We start from the raw sequence: 22,682 nt of genomic DNA, 5'->3' as shown, positions 1-22,682 counted from the left end.
AAAAAGAAAGAGAGAAAGTTCTTGGCTGAGTAAAGAGATAGAGAAGAGAAAGAGAAACAGAGAGAGAGGAAATAGAAAGAGAGAGAAGGGTCTTAGCTGAGCAAAAAGAGAAGTTGCGACTTTGTTAGCAAAGTCATGTTAAAGAGAATAAAAGAGAAAGTAGTGATATGTACAAATATGTCAAAACTTTCACATTTTGATGAGAAAGATGTAGAAGCCTTCTTTACTTCACTTGAAAAATTGGCTAGGTAGATGGAGTGGTCCAAGGATTTATAGGTAATTTATAGGTAGTTCAGACAAAGCTGTGCTAGTGAGGTATTCACCTCGCTGTCAGATGAGGGTTCAAGAGATTATGAAGAAGTTAAACAGGCTATTTTAGGTGCTTACAAATTGGTACCAGAAGCATATAGACATCAGTTCAGAAACACAAAGGAGGAACCAGGTCAGACGTATGTTGAGATCTGAAAGAATTAAACATTGTCATTTTGATAGATGGGTGAGTGCTTTAAAGATAGAGGAGACCTTTGAGGCTCTAAGAGAGATTATTCTACTGGAGGAGTTTAAAAACTCACTTCCAGAGATAGTAAGAATTCACGTGGAGGAACAGAAAGGTCAGGAAATGAGAAGGGCAGCAGAATTAGCAGATAGTGCATAAGACAAGCTCCAACCAAAATTTGGTCCTGTGAGGGATAGAAGTTGGGAGAAGGGGAGATCCTACACTATGAAACCAAGAGTAGAGAACACTGGTAAGAATTTAACACAGGATAAAAAAGAAGCCCAAGAGGGTGGAAAGGTGGTAAAAGGCCTCAGGTGTTTCCACTGTGTAAAGTGGGACATGTAAAGTCACAGTGCTAGTCGTGAACGAAAGCCACTGTGGGACAAGAAGTGGTAAAAGAGGTTAAGCCAGTGCCATTAGTGAAGGTAGTAAAGGAGACCCCAAGAAGAGCTGAGGGGCTGCAGGAGAGTGCTCAGCCTAGGCAGGGGCTGGGTATGGAGTGAGTACCCCTGATTGCTACAAAGAATTGACTTCTGTGGATAAAGTTTACTCAGAAAGAAGAGGGGGAGAAGGGCAAGAAGTTATCATTTTGAGAGATACAGAATCTAACCAGTCGTTGATAGTAAGAGATGAGCGAATATCCACGCTTTCTGATCTGTTACCCGAGAGTGTGGTAATTTGTGGGATAGTTGGACAGAAATTTAGCATTCCCCTATGCAAGATCAGGTTAAAGTACCAACTCAAGACTGGGAAGTTACAATGGGAGTGAGTGACAATTCCAGGAATTCAGTTTGTTCTTGAGAATGATTTAGCAGGGTCCAAGGTGGGAGTGACACCCCTTGTCGTGGAGAAAGCCAAGGAAGACCAAGAAACTGTGGAGTTAAAACAGAAATATCCTGGTATTTTCCCAGACTGTGCAGCAACCAGAGCCCACTATCATAAGTTACAGCATGAAGCAAAAAGTAAAGAGAAAGGTGAAGGAGTTGAGGTTCAGTTAGCAGATACCCTGTTTGATGTAATGGTGCAGGAAAGATCTGAACAGACAGAGGGTCAGACAAAAGTGTTTAGTCCTGAAAGTATAAGGGACTTGCAACAAGACAATAAAAGATATATATGTGTATGCAGCATGATGGCACAGTGGTTAGCACTGCTGCCTCACAGCACCAGAGACACTGGTTCAATTCCCGCCTCAGGCGACTGACTGTGTGGTGTTTGCACATTCTCCCTGTGTCTGCGTGGGTTTCCTCCCACAGTCCAAAAATGTGCAGGTTAGGTGAATTGGCCATGCTAAATTGCCAGTAGTGTTAGGTGAAGGGGTAATTGTAGAGGAATGGGTCTGGGTGGGTTGCGTTTCGGGTGGGTTGGTGTGGACATGTTGGGCTAAAGGGCTTGCTTCCACACTGTAAGTAATCGAATCTAATCTAATGCATACTCCTAAAAAGTGGCAGAGAATATTCCAGAGGGTTATTTTCTGAAAGATAAAGTCCTAAGTCGGAAATGGAGACCACGGCAGGTTAGTGCAGAGGAGAAATGGGCTGAAGTGCACTAGATTGTGTACAGACAGGAAGTGTTGTGGGTAGCACATGAACTACCTGTAGGAGGTCACCTAGGGATACAAAAGACACAGGCAAAGGTACAAAAACATTTTTATTGGCCTGGAATGCACAAGGATATGGTTAACTTTTGCTGAACATGTCATACATGCCCAGTGGTAGGTAAGCCACAGGCGGTAATAAAAACAGCACCTTTGTTGCCAATTCCCACATTTGAAGAACCTTTCACGCGGGTTATAATTAATTGTGTAGGTCCCCTCCCAAGAACTGAAAGCAGGAACCAGTAATTGTTAACCATAATGGATGTGTCAACCAGATTTCCGGAAGCAATTCCATTACGGAGTATCAAAGGTGGTAGAGGGGTTAGTAGCTTTCTTTACACGGTATAGGCTACCCAGAGAGATTCAGTCAGACCAGTCAGATCAAATTTTACTGCTAGGCTGTTTAAGGAGGTTATGGATAGCTTAGGTATAAGCACTTTAAATCCACTGTGTGTATCATCCTGAATCCCAGGGAGCTTTAGAAAGATGGCATCACACCTTGAAGACCATGTTGAGAGCTTGCTGTCGGGATTACCCGAATGATTGGGATAAAGATATCCCATTCGTATTGTTTGCCATTAGATATGTCCCAAACAAAGCTACTTAATATTTGAGCATGAAGTGAGAGGCCCTTTGAAATTAATTAAAGCAAAAATTGACAGGACCAAAGTCAGAAATCTCACACTTAGATTATGTATCGGAAGTGAGAAAGAAACTAAATTGAGTAAGCGAGTTAGCTGAACAGCACCTAAAGAGGGCACAGTATAGAATAAAGCAGGTGGCAGATAAAAGCTCTGAGACTCGGACATTTTCCCAAGGGGACGACGTGTTAGTACTGATACCAGTGGTGGGAAATCCTTTCGAAGCCAGGTTTAGTGGTCCCCATCAAATTGAGAAAAAGTTGAGTCAGGTGAACTATCTAATAAAGATGCCAGATAGTAAAAAAAAAATCGGATATGTTATGTGAACATGTTGAAACTGTATTATATTAGAGAGAAAGAACTGGAGAAACAGGTGTTAATTACTGCCCTGCAGAGTGAGGAATCAAATCCAGATGATGTTGATTTTGATGTGCTTCAAAATAGATTAAAAATGAAGAAGTCCCTGAGGAGTGGGATAGACAATAAGTGCAGGAGTAGGCCATTCTGTCCTTCGAGCCTGCACCGCCATTCAATATGATCATGGCTGATCATTCCTAATCAGTATCCTCTTCCTGCCTTATCTCCATAACCCTTGATTCCACTATCCTTGAGAGCTCTATCCAACTCTTTCTTAAACAAATCCAGAGACTGGGCCTCCACTGCCTTCTGGAGCAGAGCATTCCACACAGCCACCGCTCTCTGGGTGAAGAAGTTTATTCCTCATCTCTGTCCTAAATGGTCTACCCCGTATTGTTAAGCTGTGTCCTCTGGTTCGGCACTCACCCATCAGCGGAAACATGTTTCCTGCCTCCAGAGTGTCCAATCCTTTAATAATCTTATATGTCTCAATCAGATCCCCTCTGTCTTCTAAACTCAAGGGTATACAAGCCCAGTCACTCCAGTCTTTCAGCATAAGGTAGTCCTGCTATTCCAGGAATTGACCTACGCTGCACAACCTCAATAGCCAGAATGTCTTTCCTCAAATTTGGAGACCAGAACTGCACACAATACCCCAGGTGTGGTCTCACCAGGGCCCTGTACAGCTGCAGAAGAATCTCTTTGCTTCTATACTCAATCCCTCTTGTTATGAAGGCCAGCATGCTATTAGCCTTCTTCACTACATGCTGTACCTGCATGCTTACCTTCGGTGACTGGTGTACAAGAACACCCAGATCTCTCTGTACTGCCCCTTTACTAAATGGAATCAATTTAGGTAATCTGCCTTCCTGTTCTTGCTACCAAAGTGAATAACCATACATTTATCCACATTAAACTGCATTTGCCATGCATCTGACCTCTCAACTAACCTGTCCAGGTCACCATGTAATCTCCTAATATCCTCCTCAAATTTCACCCTACCACCCAGCTTAGTATCATCAGCAAATTTGCTAATGTTATTACTAATGCCATCTTCTATATTATTAATATATATTGTAAAAAGCTGCGGTCCCAGCACTGATCCCTGCGGTACCCCATTGGTCACTGCCTGCCATTCCAAAATGGAGCTGTTTATCACTACTCTTTGTTTCCTGTCAGCCAACCAACTTTCAATCCAAGTTAGTACTTTGCCCCCAATACCATGCACCCTAATTTTGCTCACTAGCCTCCTATGAGGGATTTTAACAAAAACTTTCTGAAAGTCCAGGTACACTACATCTTCTGGATCTCCCTCGTCTATCTTCAGAGTTATATCCTCAAAAAATTCCAGAAGTTTAGTCACACATGATTTCTCCTTCATAAATCCATGCTGACTCTGACCTATCCTGTTACTACTATCCAGATGTGTCGTAATTTTATCCTTTATAATAGACTCCAGCATCTTTCCCACCACTGCGGTCAGACTAACTGGTCTATAATTTCCTGCTTTCTCTCTCCCACCTTTCTTAAAAGGTGGTACAAGATTAGCCACCGTCCAATCAGCAGGAGCTGATCCCAAATCTATCGAACTCTGGAAAATAATCACCAATGCATTCACGATTTCCCGAGCCACCTCCTTCAGTACCCTGGGATGTAGACCATCAGGCCCCGGAGACTTATCAACCTTCAGACCTAACAGCCTCTCCAACACCAATTCCTGGCAAATATAAATTCCCTTCAGTTCAGGTCCTTCAGCCACTGTTACCTCAGGGAGATTGCTTGTGTCTTCCCCAGTGAACACAGATCTGAAGTTCCAATTAAATTCTTCTGCCATTTCTTTGTTCCCCATAATATATTCCCCTGTTTCTGTCTTCAAGGGCCCAATTTTAGTCATTACCATTTTTTTGCCTTTCACATACCTAAAAAAGCTTTTACTATCCTCCTTTATATTTTTGGCCAGTTTACCTTTGTACCTCATTTTTTCTCTGCGTATTTCCTTCTTAGTAATCCTCTGTTGCTCTTTAAAAGCTTCCCAGTCCTCCGTTTTCCCACTTATCTTTGCTATGTTATACTTTTTCTCTTTTAACTTTATATGTTTCTTAACTTCCCTCATCAGCCACGGCCACCCATGCCTCCTCCTAGGATCTTTCTTCCTTTTTAGAATGAACTGATCCTGCATTTTCTGCATTATACCCAGAAATATCTGCCATTATTCCTCCACTGTCATCTCTCCTATGATATTGCACAATTGAACTTTGGCCAGCTCCTCCCTCATAGCTCCATAGTTCCCTTTATTCAACTGAAATATTGTCACTTCCGATTGTACCCTGTCCCTCTCAAATTGCAGATTGAAGCTTATTGTATTATGGTCACTACTTCCCAATGGCTCCTTCACTTTGAGGTCCCTGATCAATTCTGGTTCATTGTACAATACCAGATCCAGAATTGACTTCTCCCTGGTAGGCTCCAGCACCAGCTGTTCTAAGAATCCATCTCGGGGGCACTCCACAAAGTCTCTTTCTTGAGGTCCAATACCATTCTGATTCTCCCAGTCTACTTGCATGTTGAAATCCCCCATAACAACTGTAGTAACAGCTTTACGACAGGCCAATTTCAGCTCATGATTTAATTTACATCCGACATCCAGACTACTGTTTGGGGGCCTGTAGATAACTCCCAAGAGGATGTTTTTACCCTTAGAATTTCTCAGCTCTATCTATACGAACTCTACATCCCCTGATTCTAGGTCCCCCCGCGCAAGGGACTGAATATCATCTCTTACCAACATGGCCACCCCCACTCCCTCTGCCCATCAGTCTGTCCTTACGATAGCACGTGTAACCTTGAATATTCATTTCCCAGGCCCTGTCCACTTGAAGCCACATCTCAGTTATCCCCACAATATCGTATCTGCCAATTTCCAAAAGAGCCTCAAGCTCATCCATCTTATTTCTAATGCTTTGTGCCTTCATATATAGTATTTTTAATTTGTTACCGCCCTCACCCTTCCCATCAATTCCTATTTCACCCAACCTTGAGTTTTCTGCCTCATTGATACAGTTGTCTTTCTTGACTTCCTTTGTTCTAACTTTCCCTTCAATTTCCTTCTTAAACATCCAGTTTGCACCCCCCCTGCTACTTAGTTTAAATGCAGCTGTGTTGCAGTAGCAAACCTGCCTGTCAGAATGCTGGTCCCCAACCTATTAAGGTGCAAACCGTCTCTCTTGTATAATTTATGCTTACCACAAAACATACCCCAGTGATCCAAGAATTTAAATCCTTGCTTCCTGCACTAGTTCCCCAGCCACACATTCAAGTTCATTATCTCCCTGTTCCTGGCCTCTCCAGCCCGAGGAACTGGAAGCAAACCGGAGATAACCACTCTGAACGTCCTGCTTTTCAGCCTTCTTCCTAGTTCTCCGAAGTCCCGCTGTAGTATGTTCCTCCTCTTCTTTCTGACATCATTTGTGCCGACATGTACCACCACCTCTGGCTCTTCACCTTCGTCCTTGAGGATTTCCTGCACTCTGTCTGTGATGTCTTTAACCCTGGCACCAGGAAGGCAACACACCATCCTTAAGTCCCGCCTGCTGCTGGTCAGTTCCTCTCACTATGGAAGTTAGGTTAGTAAGCTATCTGTCTCAGGAGCATAGAACACAGTTGAAAGATTTGTTACTGAGTATAAGGACATATGTAAGAATCAGATGGGGAGGACTAATGCTATTGTACATGAAGTAGATGTAGGGAATACTGCTCCAATAAAACAATACCCCTATTGGCGCAAAGCCAAAGAGATCCAGATGGAGGTGGAGGCCATGCTCAACAAGGACATCACTGAACCAAGCCAGAGCGAGTGGACTGTGCTGATTAGCTTGGTTCCCAAACCGGACGGGATTCAATGATTCTGCGTGGGTTATCGGAAGGTCAATGCCGTTACAAAATCGGACTCACATCCAAATCCTAGATTAGTAGACTGTACTGAGAAAGTCGGACAAGCCGAGGTGGACTTAATGCATGGTTGCTGGCAGGTACCTTTATCAGAGATGGCAAAAGAAATTTCTGAGTTTGTAACCCAAATTAGGTTATATCAGTTTAAATTGATCTCTGCCACTTTCCAAAGCGTCATGAACAGAGTTGTCGCTGGGTTAACAAACTGTGCAGTCTCTTTGGACAATGTAATGATCTTTCGTAAGTCCTGGAAGGATCACACGACACAGTTGGCAGAGGTCTTTGAATGACTATGAGAAGCAAAACCGGTCATAAACTTAAATAAAACTGAATTCCCGAAAGCAGACATGATGTTCTTGGGACATAATATGGGTCATTGAAGGTTGACCCCACAGAACGCAAAGGTGAAGGCCATCAGGGAATTTCCACAACCAACCTTGAAGAAAGAAATGTTGCGATTCTTAGGACTCAGCGGATCCTATCAGAAGTTTGTTCCAAACTCCAGCAGTGTAGTGGCACCATTAACCGATTTGCTGAAGAAGACACAAAATTTCTGACAGAACACTGCCAGGAGGCATTCAACGTTTGAAATCAATACTAACCACCACACCAGTTTTAGCTAGACCAAACCTTTCAACTTTTAAGGTCGCCATCGATGCTCGTGTCATAGGAGTTGGAGGCGTAGGAAGATGGGGATGGGATTGAATTGCCAGTTAGTTACTTTTCAAACAAACTCAACATCCACCAGAGGAAATACTCCATGATTGAAAAAGAACTATTGAGATTGATACTGGCTGAACAACATTTTAATATTAATGTCACAACCAATGTATCAGAGATGGTGGTGTACACGGATCACAATCCTTTTACATTCTTAGAATGCTTTAAAGAGAAGAATATGAGACTATTTCATGGGAGTCTTATGTTACAGACTTTTAATTTTAAAATTGTACATATTGCAGTTCATAAGAATGTAATTGCAGATGTGTTATCGTGGATTTAACTGATAAAGTTCAGATGAGATTTGTGTTTACTTTATATATATATAGGTATATGGATAGAAGTTAAGGTGAACTTCTATTAAAGTTATCTGTATGTTAGGGTAATGTGTTTAAAGAACAGAAAAAAATGAACTATCTTTTCATTATGATGGTTTATATTTTCTTATGGGAGGAGGTGTTATGAAGATGTCGGTGTACTGTGCCTTTAAGAAAGTTAAAAGCTAGCAGAGCTACCTGACAACACCAAGTGTTCTGAATAAGATACAGTATAACCTTTTGGTCCAGCAGTTAGTGCAGGCAGTTGCCTGGAGACAAAAAAAAACAAATTTGAATTAGGCCAATCAGTTTAAATTATACCCTGAAAAATACCTAACTCCAATGCCATGGGCAGCACGGCAGCACGGTGGCACAGTGATTAGCACTGCTGCCTCACAGCGCCAGAGACCCAGGTTCAACTCCTGCCTCAGGCAACTGTCTGTGTGGAGTTTGCACATTCTCCCTGTGCCTGCGTGGGTTTCCTCTGGGTGCTCCGGTTTCCTCCCATAGTCCATAAATGTGCAGGTTAGGTGAAGGGGTAAAAAGGGGAATGGGTCTGGGTGGGTTGCTCTTCGGAGGGTCGGTGTGGACTTGTTGGGCTGAAGGGCCTGTTTCCACACTGTAAGTAATCTAATCAATTTTGAATTATTGATAATATTAAAAGCCAATGACACAATCTGATGCTTTGGGGTATAAGACCGGGGAAAATTGAACAGTTGAGGAAGAACTGTCACGCCACCAACACATGCAGAATAGCTCTCTCAAAGGTACCTGTGAAACATAATCCTGAAGAAGAAAGCAAGAAGACAGAGGAAGCTACAAAGAGAATTTTTGATAAATCTTAATCAGGGGTTTTATCGTAGTAGTATAGTAGAAGGGGGAGGTAAAAGATAGTTTAGAGAAAGGAGTTGTACATAGTTGTTAATTAATTATTCTCTGTTATACTTTAAGAAATAAAGTTGTTAATTTTTACTTTAAATAGTGACTTCTGACATAGTTCTTGGCCTCTTGAATTTTCACAGATTACTGCACAGGATAAATCTTTTCTTGTTGCTGGTTTAAATTAAGCAGGAGGGTTTACCCCATGTCATAACAAATCCTACCATTACTATTTTGCTATTCCTGGCTGCTGATTACATTTTTATAATTTATCCAGAGCACTAATATCTGTTCAAGAGAGTGGGGCATTTAAATTGACCTACACGTCATTTCAAAACACCTCTTTTAATATATAAATATTGCGGCTCTAAAAACTATCAAAATAATGAATCAAAACATTAAGAATAATCTGAACATTAACGTATTACATATTGTGGGAACAAAGTGAAGTGTAGAGCACTTCACTAACAGAATTTGGATTGCCCAAAAATACACTGAGTTGAGAAAGTTTCCATGTTTCACGATGAGCCAATGTTGTAGTTTAAGAAAGTTTTATATTTTTTATAAAGACTCCTTATTACTTCAAGCATACATACATACCACAATGCTGCAATTACTTTAAATTATTAAGAACTAGATTTTGTAAAATCATTGTTTTGAGTTATTATCATGCTTTCTATCAGCCTGATTTTAAAAAATGACCAATGTATTTCCTTAAACTGCTGAAATAACCAGAGATTTCTGTTCCACAGGAGCAGGTCGATCTCGGATTGTTATTCCATTGAGAAGGACCAAGATCCAACTGATGTACAAGCCTGATTTTTCATTCTTTTTTTTCCTACAATATGGAGTTTTACATATTTTTGCTCAGACAATAAAATCCTACATTACTTGATCTCTGTTACCATTGTGACCTTTCAGTACCTATGGCTGAAGTCCAATTCTCCTTCATTGTTCAGAGACTACATTTTCAAAGTGAGAGGAAACAGGCCAAAAGAGAAAATGCTGGAAAATCTCAGCAGGTCTGGCAGCATCTGTAAGGAGAGAAAAGAGCTGACCTTTCGAGTCCAACTGACCCCCAGCTTTGACAAAGGGTCAGTTAGACTTGAAACATCAGCTCTTTTCTCTCCTTACAGATGCTGCCAGACCTGCTGAGATTTTCCAGCATTTCCTCTTTTGGTTTCAGATTCAAGCATCCACTGTAATTTGCTTTTACCGAGAGGAAATAGGCTTTCAGTTCTGTTGCTAGGCATGTGTTTGTGCACAGAACAAGGCCAACGGGCTGAATTTTACAAGCATTTGGCAAAATGTCAATGTTGTTGAGTTTTATGGGAGATTCCTCTCTAGGAGACCTAGCACATTTCTCAAGCTCTTCTCTGATTGCTTCATTATCTATGCATTACCCTATCCAATCTTCTCTCTTGCCAGAGATGAAAATATTCACCACTGTTGGGAATTCCAGCATCAGTGCCACATTTAAAACACAGTTATGTACTGTCTTGGTCCCAGATTTGCCTTATATTTATACAATAAATACAATACTGTCCAGGAACAGGCCCTTTGATCCACGAAGCCTGCACCAATTCTTAGTCCTTATTTAGACCTGATACTTATTGCCATACGTGGTTTCCATTCCTCTATTCACCTCCTGTTCATGTGTCTGTCAAATATACCTTAAACACTGCTAATGTGCCTGCATCCACCACTTCCACTGATAGTACATTCCAGGTACCCACCACCCTCTGTGTGAAAAGTTTGCCCTAAATTTTCCCCTCTCACTTTGAACCTGTGCCCTGTTGTAGTTGATCTTTCCACCTGGGAATAATCCTCTGATTATCCAACATATCTGTGCCTGTCATAATTTTGTAGACTTCTATCAGGTTGCCCCTCAGCCTCCATCTTTCCAGTGAAAACAATCTAAGTTTATCCAACCTCTGCTCATAATTAAAACCCTCCAGACTAGGCAACATTATGGTAAACCTTCTCTGCACCCTCTCCAAACCATCCACATCCTTCTGGTAATGTGGCGGCCAGAAATGCACGCAATGTTCCAAGTACCACTTAACTAAAATTTTATACAGCTGTAACATATCTTGCCCACTTTTAGATTCAGTGCCCTGTCCAATGAAGGCAAGTGTGCTGTATGTTTTCTTGACCACCTTATCCATCTGTTGCCACTTTCAGGGATCTGTTGACCTATACAACTAGATCCCTCTGTATGTCAATGCTGCTAAAGGTTCTGCCACGTATTGCACAATTCACACCTGAATTTGATCTTCCAAAACAAATCACCTCGCATTTGTTTGGATCAAACTCTATCTGCCATTTCTGTGCCCAGATCTGCAGTCTGTCTATACCCTGCGGTATCTTTTGACAGTCCTCCTCACTATCTGCAACTCCACCAGTTTTGGTGTCATCCATAAACTTACTAATCAGACCCACCTACATTTTACTCCAGATCATTTATATATATTACAAAAAACAAAGGTCCCAGCACTGATTCCTGCAGAATACCACTAGTGACTGATCTCCATTCTGAAAAGTACCCTTCCAAAGCTACTCTCTGTCTTCATTGACCAAGCCAGTTTTGTATCTATCTAGCCAGCTCACCCTAGATCCAATGAGACTCTACCTTCATACCAGACTGCCGTGGGTCCTTATCAAATGCTTTATGAAAGTCCACGTAGACAACATCCACTGCCCTTCCTTCATCAATCATTTTTGTCACCTTCTTAAAAAATTTAATCAAGTTGGTGAGACATGACCTTTCCCACACAAACCCATGCTGCCTATCACTAACAAATCCTTTTGTTTCCTAATGTGTGTAAATCCTGTCTTCCATTATCTTCCCCAACAGCTTCCCCACCACTGACATCAGGCTCACTGACCTGTAATTACCTGGATTATCTCTGTTTCCCTTCTTAAACAAAGGAACAATGTTAGCCATTCCTCAATTCTCTTGAACTTTATCGGAGGCCAAAGAGGATGTAAAGGTATCTGTTTAGGCCTTAGCTAATTCCTCCCTTGCCTCCCACAGGATCCTGTGAAAGATCCATCTGGCTTTGGGAATCTGTGTACTGTAACGCATTTCAAGACACCCAACACTTCATCGTTCATTACGTTGAACTGTCCACAAGTATTCACACATCTTTTCCTAACCTCAAATCCCTCATGCCCCTCTCTTTGGTGAATACCAATCTAAAGTACTTATTAAGGATCTCACTCATTTCCTCTGGCTCCACACATAACCTTCCTCCTTTATCCTTGATTGGGCCTACTCTTTCCCCTGTTCCTTTTTGTAAAGAATTGTCCCAGAGATGATGGACAGAGGCAAGTTGGATCCATGTTTTACCAACAGGGACCTGGAAGTCCTGGTGGCTGGGATGGTGCAGAGTTCCTCCATGGTCAACAGACCATGCCAGCCTAGTCCAAAATTGCCACCTGGATTAGTGTTGTATTAATGGTCAGGAGGAATAAGCAGCAATGTCTTGATCTTTTCTGATCTTCTGAGGGTAAGCAATGATCTTCTTTACTCACTGAAGGTACCTCATTCTCACTCCATCTCTTCTACCTCCCACCAAGACTCAGGCTCTACCACTGTCAATATTGCTTGCACCACCTTCCTTCACTCTCCCTCACTGCCACACCAACCCCAAGAATACTAACTGTGCATGCCCTTTGCACTTTCTGCTGACTTACCCAGGATATCACTGCATCCTTCCCCCACCAGCACCGGCACTGACAACCATGCTACCCACTTTTACCTCACTCAATCCCTTCCCTTCTCTCATTCCAGGAGAAAACATTCCAAAATATGGCAGAAAGTGGCAAGATAGATGGTAAACTGTATGAGTCCACATAGTAGGTCAATGTGCAAGGTTCACATACAGCATTTTGTAATCACAGGTGTCTTTCATCTGAATTCTGTGAATGTCTGTTTAATGTATTGCCCTTTGAAGGGCCTCACAATGCCCCTCTCACAGAGTGAAACACTTGCCCCTACAACTCCCACCATTCTGGATATGGTGGCAGCCATTTTCATCTCCATCCTGCTCTTGCTATTGGGAAGACAATGGAAGAAATAGTAATTGTATTTGTTCATGCTCTCTTTTTGGCTGTCCTCCCAGTCAACCCCTTTGGTTTTGATGTTCCCCAAATTTCCACCCAACTAATTTATTTAACTAATTATTTCCTCACTTACCTTCTGAGGCCCACCCATACTGCATCGCCATGTGAGACATGTCCCCACAACGAAGTCAGGGGTGTGCCTATGGCAATGACTCTGCATTTCCCTCACATATTGTATTGGCTCCCCCCCTTATACATCGAATTGCATCTTTTCACAATTGTTATTCCCTCTGCATTCCAGAAATCCACCTCCAATCCCTTCAATTGATTGCCTCAGCTTCCCTACCACAGCCAATGGCTCCTTCTAACAAGCCCCTCTCACCCCACTTTGACTTTCAGTGGACAGACCATGGCCCACTCATTTGACCACTCTGATTGGACTATCCCTGTCTGACGGCTCAGCAGATCCCTGACTGATCTTTAAGCAACCTAATGATTGATTTCCAATGTTTCCCTGGGCTTGTGGCATTGGATCTATGGGATGGCCGGGGCCCATTATCTGAGCTGTTATGATACAGACTTCTGGACCTTGACTGTCCCAAGCAGCCAACTCTGTCCAAGTCCCTGAACTGATAACAGATAGTGTCTCTGACTGACTGTAGCAGGACTATCCCAACTGAAGTCTTGCTCCCATTACTTGACTGAGACTCACCCACCTGAGACTCTGCAACATGGCCATGTGTTTGCTGCACATGCAGTGTATCTGCCTCAGACACTGCACCGACATGGTGTAGGTCGAACATCCATGTGGCACAGCGCTGTCCAACAACATGTGCATCTGTGACTGATCTTTGCTGATGGCCAAAATAAACTGCCTGGCTTTGTGCCTGCACGAAACAGCAAGGCAGCACAGAAACACTGCAAACCTGTAAGTTCTGGCTGAGACAGCAAATCATAAAAATGTGAGTATTGAAGCTGGCAATACCAGAGTATGCGAGGAGCTCAAAGCAGCTCCTGTCCCAGTCCACAGGTTAGGTATTTGTCCCACACACATATACTATCTTGGCAGCAGCATTGCAATGAGATGTTCCAGTGTGCTCTATAGTGCAGTATCAAACTGCAGAACGCTATTTTGAGTGGATCAGAGGTAGGTGGTGGAGAACTGGTGGTGAGAGAGAGATGGAGACAGTGGCTGAGAGGTCAGAGTTTGCAGTTGAAGAAGAGAAGATGCCCATTTCTGGTGATGGGTCCTCAACTCCTGTCCGCTCACCATGCCAAATATTCAGTCCTCTCATTGTGCACATCCTCCTGCCCGCCCACAACATGCCCATCCTTTTACCCCTACACATCATACCATCCTCCTGGCCCCCACACCATACTATCCTCCTATCCCTCATACCATACCATCCTCCTATCCCCCATACCATACCTATCATCCTGCCCCCACAAACCATATCAACCTCCTGCCTCCCCACACCATACCCATCCTCCTGCCTCCCTACACCATACCCAACCTCTCGCCTCCCCACTCCATACTCATCCTCCTGCCTCCCCACACCATACCATCCTCCAGTCCCCCACACCATACCCATCCTCTTGCCCCCCCACACCATACCCATCCTCCTGTCCCCCTCACACCATACCCATCCTCCCCCCACACCATGCCATCCTCCTGTCCACCCCACACCATACCCATCCTCCTGCACCCCACAACAAACACCTGTCCTGCCCCCCCACAACATCCTATCCTCCTGCCCACCCCACACCATACCCATCCTCCTGCCCCCCACACCATACCCATCCTCCTGCCCCCTCACACCATATGCATCCTCCTGCCTCCCATACTATACCCATCCTCCTGCCCCCTCACACCATACCCATCCTCCTGCCCCCCCACACCAAACCCATCCTCCTTCCCCCCCACACCAAACACCCCTCCTGCCCCCCCACAACATAACATCCTGCACCCCACACCATGCCCATCCTCCTAACCCCACACCATACCCATCCTCCTGCCCCCCACACCATACCCATCCTCTTGCAACCCCACACCATACCATCCTCCTGCAACCCCACACCATACCATCCTCCTGCCCCCCACACCATACCCATCCTCCCCCACACCATATCATCCTCCTGCCCACCCCACACTATACCTATCCTCCTGCTGCCCACACCATACCCATCCTCCTGCACCCTCACACCAGACCATCCTCCTGCCCACCCCACACCATACCCATCCTCCTGCCCCCCACACCATACCCATCCTCCTGCCCCCTCACAACATACCCATCCTCCTGCCTTCTCCATACTATGCCCATCCTCAGGCCCCCCACACCAAACCATCCTCCCGCCCCCGCCACACCATACCCATCCTCCTGCCCCCTCACAACATACCCATCCTCCTGCCCTCTCCATACCATGCCCATCCCCCTGCCCCCCACACCAAATCATCCTCCTCCCCCCGCCACACCATACCCATCCTCCTGCATTCCCACACCATGCCATCCTCCTGCCCACCCTACACCATATCATCCTCTTGCACCCCCACACCATACCATCCTCCTGCCCACCCCACACCATACCCATCCACCTGCCCACCCCACACCATACCCAACCTCCTGCCCCCCACACCATACCCATCCTCCTGCCCTCTCCATACTATGCCCATCCTCAGGCCCCCCACACCAAACCATCCTCCTGCCCCCACCACACCATACACATCCTCCTGCCCCCTCACAACATACCCATCCTCCTGCCCTCTCCATACCATGCCCATCCCCCTGCCCCCCCACCAAATCATCCTCCTCCCCCCGCCACATCATACCCATCCTCCTGCACCCCCACACCATACCCATCCTCCTGCCCACCCTACACCATACCATCCTCCTGTACCCCCACACCATACCATCCTCCTGCCCACCCCACACCATACCATCCTCCTGCCCCCCCACATCATACCATCCTCCTGCCCACCCCACACCACACCATCCTCCTGCACCCCCACCTTATACCATCCTCCTTCCCCTTCACACCATACCATCCTCCTGCAACCCCACACCATACCATCCTCCTGCCCCCACACCATACCCATCCTCCTGCCCCCCACACCATACCATCTTCCTGCCCCCACACCATACCCATCCTCCTGCCCCCCATACCATACCATCCTCCTTCCCCACCGCATCATACCATCCTTCTGCCCCCCACACCATACCATCCTCCTGCCCACCCCACACCATACCATCTTCCAGCACCCCCACACCATGCCAGCCTCCTACCCCCACACACCTTACCCATCCTCCCAACACCCACACCATACCATCCTACTGCCCCCCACACCATGTCATCGCCCTACCCCCATGCCATAACATCCTCCTGCCTCACACACCATGCCACCGTCCCACCCCCACACCACACCATCCTCCTGCCCCACACACCATACTATCCTCCTGCCCCCCGCCACACCACAGCCATCTTCCTGGCCTACCACACCATACCCATCCTTCTGCCCCCCTTACACCTTGCCATCCTCCTACACCCTGCACAGTAGCCATCTTCCTGCCCCACCACACCATACCAAACTCCTACCCCACCCACACCATACCATCCTCCTGCCACCCCCCACACCATACCCATCCTCCTGCCACCTCAGGATCACATCCTCCTGTCCCTTTAACCAGCCCTTTCCTGCTGCCACATTACCAGGAACCTGCTGGTGGTGACAGTAAGAGGGTAGGCCTTCCATGGCTGCCCATGGGTGAATGACATGGCGTCCTGACTCAGGGAAGGATTTGTCCCCAGACAATGCGGTGGTTAGAGAGGACCAGCTGGTGGTTGGCATTGTCATGAACAAGATCAAGGAGTGTTGATAAAGGAGATATTGCTGGGCACAGGAAATTTAGCTTCAGCAGTCCCTGCTTCCTTCTCTGTCTCTCCAAGTCGTGGATTGCATCTTCCAAATGAAATATCTGGTGGAGCTCCACAGCAGCCTCTTGTGGGGAAATGTTCAAAAAAGATGTTTTTGTGATACAGAACATCTTTATATCTATAAGGGGAAATTATACTGTGCTTCTCACAAAAGAATAGTCATGCGTATGTAAGGAACTACAAAACAATGTGTAAAAAATGAAAAAGCTGAGAACAGAGCAAAAAATACGACAGATCCTGGTGAATTAAAAATTTACAGAGCAGTAAAAGATGACCAAACAAAAATACAAACAGTAAGAATGACAAAAAGAAGTATTAAATAAAAGTAAAAGAGTTACCTTAGTTATTTCCCAATGTGGGTGGGTTTTTAATCAGAGAGCATAATCTCAGTGTGAGGATTTGCTCATTTCAGACAAAGCTGAGATGGAATGTTTTCTCTCAGAGAGTGGTGAGTTCTTTACCAACAAGGGATGTCAAATCTGAGACGATAAGTATATTCAGTATACAGATAGATTTTTAATTCTAGTAAGGGAATCAAGGGTTATGGGAAAAGGTGGCAGGATGTTGCAGTTGACAATTAGCAGATCAGCCATGATCTCATTGAACAGTACAGCAGACTAAATAGGCTGAATGGCCTACTTCTGGTCCTATTTCTAATGATCTTTATAGCCTTATATCACACATCGCTGCTTTTTACAATGAAGGAAGGAAAAAGAAAGTCAATGAGATGTTTTATTTTGCAACAATTGACAATGTTTGCATAGTCACCATATCAACTCCAGGTTCATTTATTGAATTCAAATATTACCACCTGTCTTGGTAGGCTTTTAACCCAATTCCCTACATTGTTGGCCTGGATTTCTGGATTACTACTCCAGTGACATGACACCGTCTCCCCAGGTAGTGAAGGACAATAGTTCAAATCATTCTCTCTCCAGTTTTGCCTCTGTTCAGTAATGAGAATTCTAGATTCTGTTCATTGCCCTTCTGAGAATCTAAATTGGCTCATTATATGAGGAATGACTAGTTGTGTCTTGGTATCATTCATTCCTCAGTTTGGTTCATTGGAAAACTGAACGCAATACTACTGGTTTCTGCCTTTTTCTACGCCATTTCCCTGGTCAAAGCTTTCAAAATCTGGATCTAACACACCTATTTTGAGATTTTGACATGGATTGAGTGATATTTTACTAAGTAATACAGAAACCTGGCCACTCTGAGCTTGGAGAAACCAGCACCTTCCTGGGGCTGGGGATTTTCACCATATTTGGAACTGCCACCTCATTGACTCATATCTGTGACCTGGTAAAGAAGAATTTGCTCTTGGATCAAGGAGTGCCAGAATATTGCAGATTTAATATTTGAAGAGTGCAGCAACCTTGGATTATTTCACTGACGACTAGATCTTCACATGGCTGGGACAGAACTGAGAATGAAACCTTCAACATATATATTTTTAAATAATTCAATATTTGTGGAAAAAGAGGAATTTTTTTGCTTCATGGTGAACTGATGGTCAGGCCTGTACAAGCCTGCAGAGTTGATTTATGTCAGAAACGTGGAGAGCCGACCACTGCCCATCTGATCGTTAATCGAGATTTTAACTTTCAAAATATACTCAATCGACCCCCAAATGATTAAAACATTTAAATTGCTGCCTGCCACAAAGGAACAATGACATTATGAAGTAAACAGCTGAAAGGTAACAAATACATGGTTTTGTAATCACTTGGGCTGTTGATATCGGCATTTAATGACTCTTCATTAAACAATTAATGTTGTTGTACTTTTAGTAGAACAGAGTGTCATATGGTGATAAGCTGTAAAGAAGAGGTAACAAACTATAAAGACAGACTGTGCTTATATATAGCACATGTGATGTTCCAAAGTATTTCACAGGCAATGAAACTTTTGTAATGCTGGGAACATCAGCAGTCAATATGAGCACACCAAACTCCCATAAAAAAAGCTATGAGATAAATGACCACATAAACTGTTATTAGAAATATCGTTTGAAAGATAAATGTTGCCCAGATACCAAACAAAATCCCTGTTTATTTTTACTGGTATTGTACAAACATTTATGTTCATCTGAGAAAGCAGACAGAGCCTACTGACAGTGTAGCACCCCTTTAGGAACCCAATAAAAGGTCAGGTTTCATTCACTCATAGGTAAGAATGGCAGACTTCCTTCCCTAAAGGAACATTACTGAACCAGATGGGTATTCAATGACAATTGAAGATGACAATTCTTATGGTCAATATTACTGAAACCACATTTATAATTTTTAACTGGCCTCAAGTCGGACTTGAACCCATATCCCAGGAGCTTTAAGCTAAGACTCTAGATTGACACTATAGCAATATTACCATTTTTCTATCCAGGTTCAGTTTAGATAATGGAGCTATGTTTTGAGGGTGAACCTTTGACCTATGACCTGATTCAGATGCCAGAATGCTACCATTGTGTCAATGTAGTTATTAATTATGAGGAATCTTTAAAGTGTGTGATGCAATCCAACAGAGGAGTTGTTAGTCCACAAAAATGCAACCTTGAATTTTGTTTCTCCTATCTTAATCATGTTGCATGTCTAGACATTTATAAATGTATAAAGAAGGACAACATAGTCCACAGCTGATATCAGGAAAAAGAATTGATGTATATTTCATTGTGATATTTCCATGCATTACCATGTTTTGTTTATTTTAGCAGCACCAGTTTAAATATACTGGTAGAGCTTTTTACTGCACTAAAAATTTAAGCTGCTTCCCTATGAACTGCAGCTGAGTGAACCAACTGATGTGTGATTTCTTTGATTTTAAACAGCTGAAGTGACATTTTCTGTAAAGTTCATTGGCAAGGCTTTAATAGACAATAATAGACAGTATTAAGAAAGGTACACTTTGTCTAAACACAAGGAAAATAGCAGTACAGCAAAGGTAGATGGTTTCAATTAATTTCCTGTTACATCATTAATTGGAGCATCCATTGTCATTGAACAAACAGAAAATATCCTCAATCACACTAGCTCTCATAATAGTTTGTCTAATTCTTCCAAGGAATATTTATATTTGTGATCTAGATTTTCATAAAATATACTTTTAATGAAAGGTAAACTTCTACCTATTGCAAGATGTTGCCCAAATTACATGAATTCTAGTTTGAACAAAAGTTAATTAAGTATCGTTCATGAAATCATAAAGGCCTGTAATGCCCATTGTGAAATTTGAATTAGAAGTTGTCAATTTGTTTTATTTGACAGTGATAATTGAATTGATTTTCTCTTAATGTAAAATGCAATTAGTTTTTAATATCTTTCCTTACGTACCTTCTATCTATCTCCTGGGATTTGTATAATTAGATTTAAGAAAAGTACAGTAAGGAATTACGTTTTGAAATTATTTGAGATCTCCTAATTATGTTGGCAGTAATGAATCAATGCTACACATGAAGATTGTATTCTCCTATCCCATGGTAAAAGAATTTGGGAATGTAATTGTAGATTATTGAGGGGATCTCATAGCAGCTCAGTAAGTAATAATAATAGCAAACCACCGTAACCACCAGACATTCCAAAGCTTAGGCAGAATTTGTCTCCTGCAACTGTTGTGTTGATTTCCAGATAACCATGATTAATTATGTAAAATGACTGGATCTTTCTAGACAGTAAGTAGTCTCATTTTAATTATTACTGGGTCAGATAATTAACCAGGTCAACTCGTTTAATAGCCAAATGTTCGACCTATGTATATACACAATATGAAATAAAAGAGGGAAGATGTGACTTATTTCCCAGTGACCATTGCTGTACTTTATAGCTCCCATTATAAAGTTGATTAATGAGAGTGTTTGGTTTATACTTCTCAATCTTTATAATGTAAATATAAGATCATTCTTCTCTATTCCTGAAGTGAACATTCTCTGAAATCATAGTTCAAAGTCATCAACAGCACATTCAATGGGGTCAAAAAGTAAGGATGGCTCATTTTGCATAAAATTGAATTATAGGTGCACAGGTTTTAATTGAATTTTTGTACCTATCAGAAAACCATACAATATTACAGAAAAGAATTTGTAATACTTAACTAAGTCACTTGATCTTGATAAAACAAAATCTCAATACAACCGTGAATTCTGGTGTTGTATTTACAGGAAAGGAAATGGAATTTTTTGTTTATAAATATTTTTATGTTGAAAGAAAATACAGACTGGAGTAGCCATGTAAGTACAGTGGCTACAAGAGAACGTAAGTGGCTAGGAATCCATCAGCAAGTAACTCCTCTCATTTCTCTCCAAAGCCTGTCCATCATCTACAAGGCACAATTCAGGAGTGTGATGGAATATTTCCTATTTGCCTGGATTGGTACAGCTCCAAAAACACTCAAGGAGCTTGACACCATCCAGGATAAAGCAGCCCATTTGACTGTCACTCCATGCACCACCTTTAATATTCACTCCCTTCACCACTGATGCACAGTGGCAGCAGTGTGTACCATCTACAAGATACACTGCAGTTGCTCACCATGACTCCTTCAAAAGCATCTTCCATACCCCCATCATCTCCACCATCTTCATGGACAAAGGGAGAAATTCATGGGAACACTATCACCCATAGGTTCCCCTCCAAATCACACACTATCCTGAAATATCAACTTCTTGAGTATTGTTAGAGTTGCACCCTTTCAGTTAAATGGATTCCATCACACTGCTCAACTATGCCATGATGATATTGGATAGGCTTTAGAGAGTGAGGAGGTGAGTCACTCATCATAGAATTCCAAGCCTTTATCTTGCAGTACATGTCTCAACTTTTCAAGGACTGCAGTAGTTTAAGAAAGCAGCTCACTAATGGTAACTTCACCAAGGCAATTCATATAATGGGCAATAAATGCTGACCTTGCCAGTTATGCCCACATTGCATGAATGAATAAAATATGAATTAGCTGAGAAATTAGTTGTGACTCAAGCAGCTTTAAGCTATGGGTTGTTCTGCTATAACACAACCGTTGCATTCCTTTACAACCTCGCTCTATAGAAAATTGCACTGTGGAAAATCACTATACCCATTCAACAGAACATTCGCCAAACAGCGTTCACAATCCGTCACCCGCCTTATAGCCAATTCACGTTGATGAAATGCATATTATACCAGAATGACCTGTAATTTTTGCTCCCCTCATAAAACAAAACTTTAAACTGATTTGAGAAATAAAACTCTATTCTCAATGTAGACCACAGAGCCGCGGGTCAAAAATACCTATGGACTGCGTGGTGAAATGAAAGAGGTCTACCTGTTCAGTACAGCTCCAGAATTCCAGCTAATGCTTCAGGTAGTGTCATTGAAGGCAGCAAATAACGATTCATGCAGAGGACAGCCTCTCAGGCTGGGCTGCCCTGTGGTTTGAATTCTCAGATCAAGGTGACGTGTTCAGAAATAGCTGAAGTATAATCAGATTGAGCTGAAAGAATTAAGAACCTTTTCTCATTATTGTAGTCCAATCAAATCCAATGGTACTGGTAGCTACCTATGTCTCAGTTTTTGGAAAACAATGGAACAAAATGTGGTTGAAATCATGATGTTGATATACACTAAATAAATTAATTTAGCTGATGGAAATATTGGAAAAAAATGAGAATACTTCTGAAGTTACCATATCACAAGATGTGGAGCAAGATGCCTGTTCTGTCCATTTTACAAAATTTGTTTATATATTATGTGTTTCGCTATGAG

At 42.9% G+C, this 22,682-nt stretch overlaps 1 protein-coding gene across 1 annotated transcript in view; it reads right to left on the bottom strand.

Annotated features, from left to right (window-relative positions):
- Positions 1–22,369, bottom strand: part of pdcb (phosducin b) — a 60,528-nt gene extending 38,159 nt beyond the window's left edge. The window contains exon 1 of the mRNA XM_072573967.1: positions 22,243–22,369. The gene's annotated coding sequence lies outside the window, so the exon portion shown is untranslated. The remainder of the gene's footprint in view (positions 1–22,242) is intronic.
- Positions 22,370–22,682: the final 313 nt, after the last annotated feature.

Source organism: Chiloscyllium punctatum, chromosome 7 (genome assembly GCF_047496795.1).
Source record: "Chiloscyllium punctatum isolate Juve2018m chromosome 7, sChiPun1.3, whole genome shotgun sequence".
Lineage (NCBI taxonomy): Eukaryota > Metazoa > Chordata > Chondrichthyes > Orectolobiformes > Hemiscylliidae > Chiloscyllium > Chiloscyllium punctatum.
Note: the sequence above shows the minus strand (reverse complement) of the source record. Positions and strands in the feature narration are given on the sequence as shown.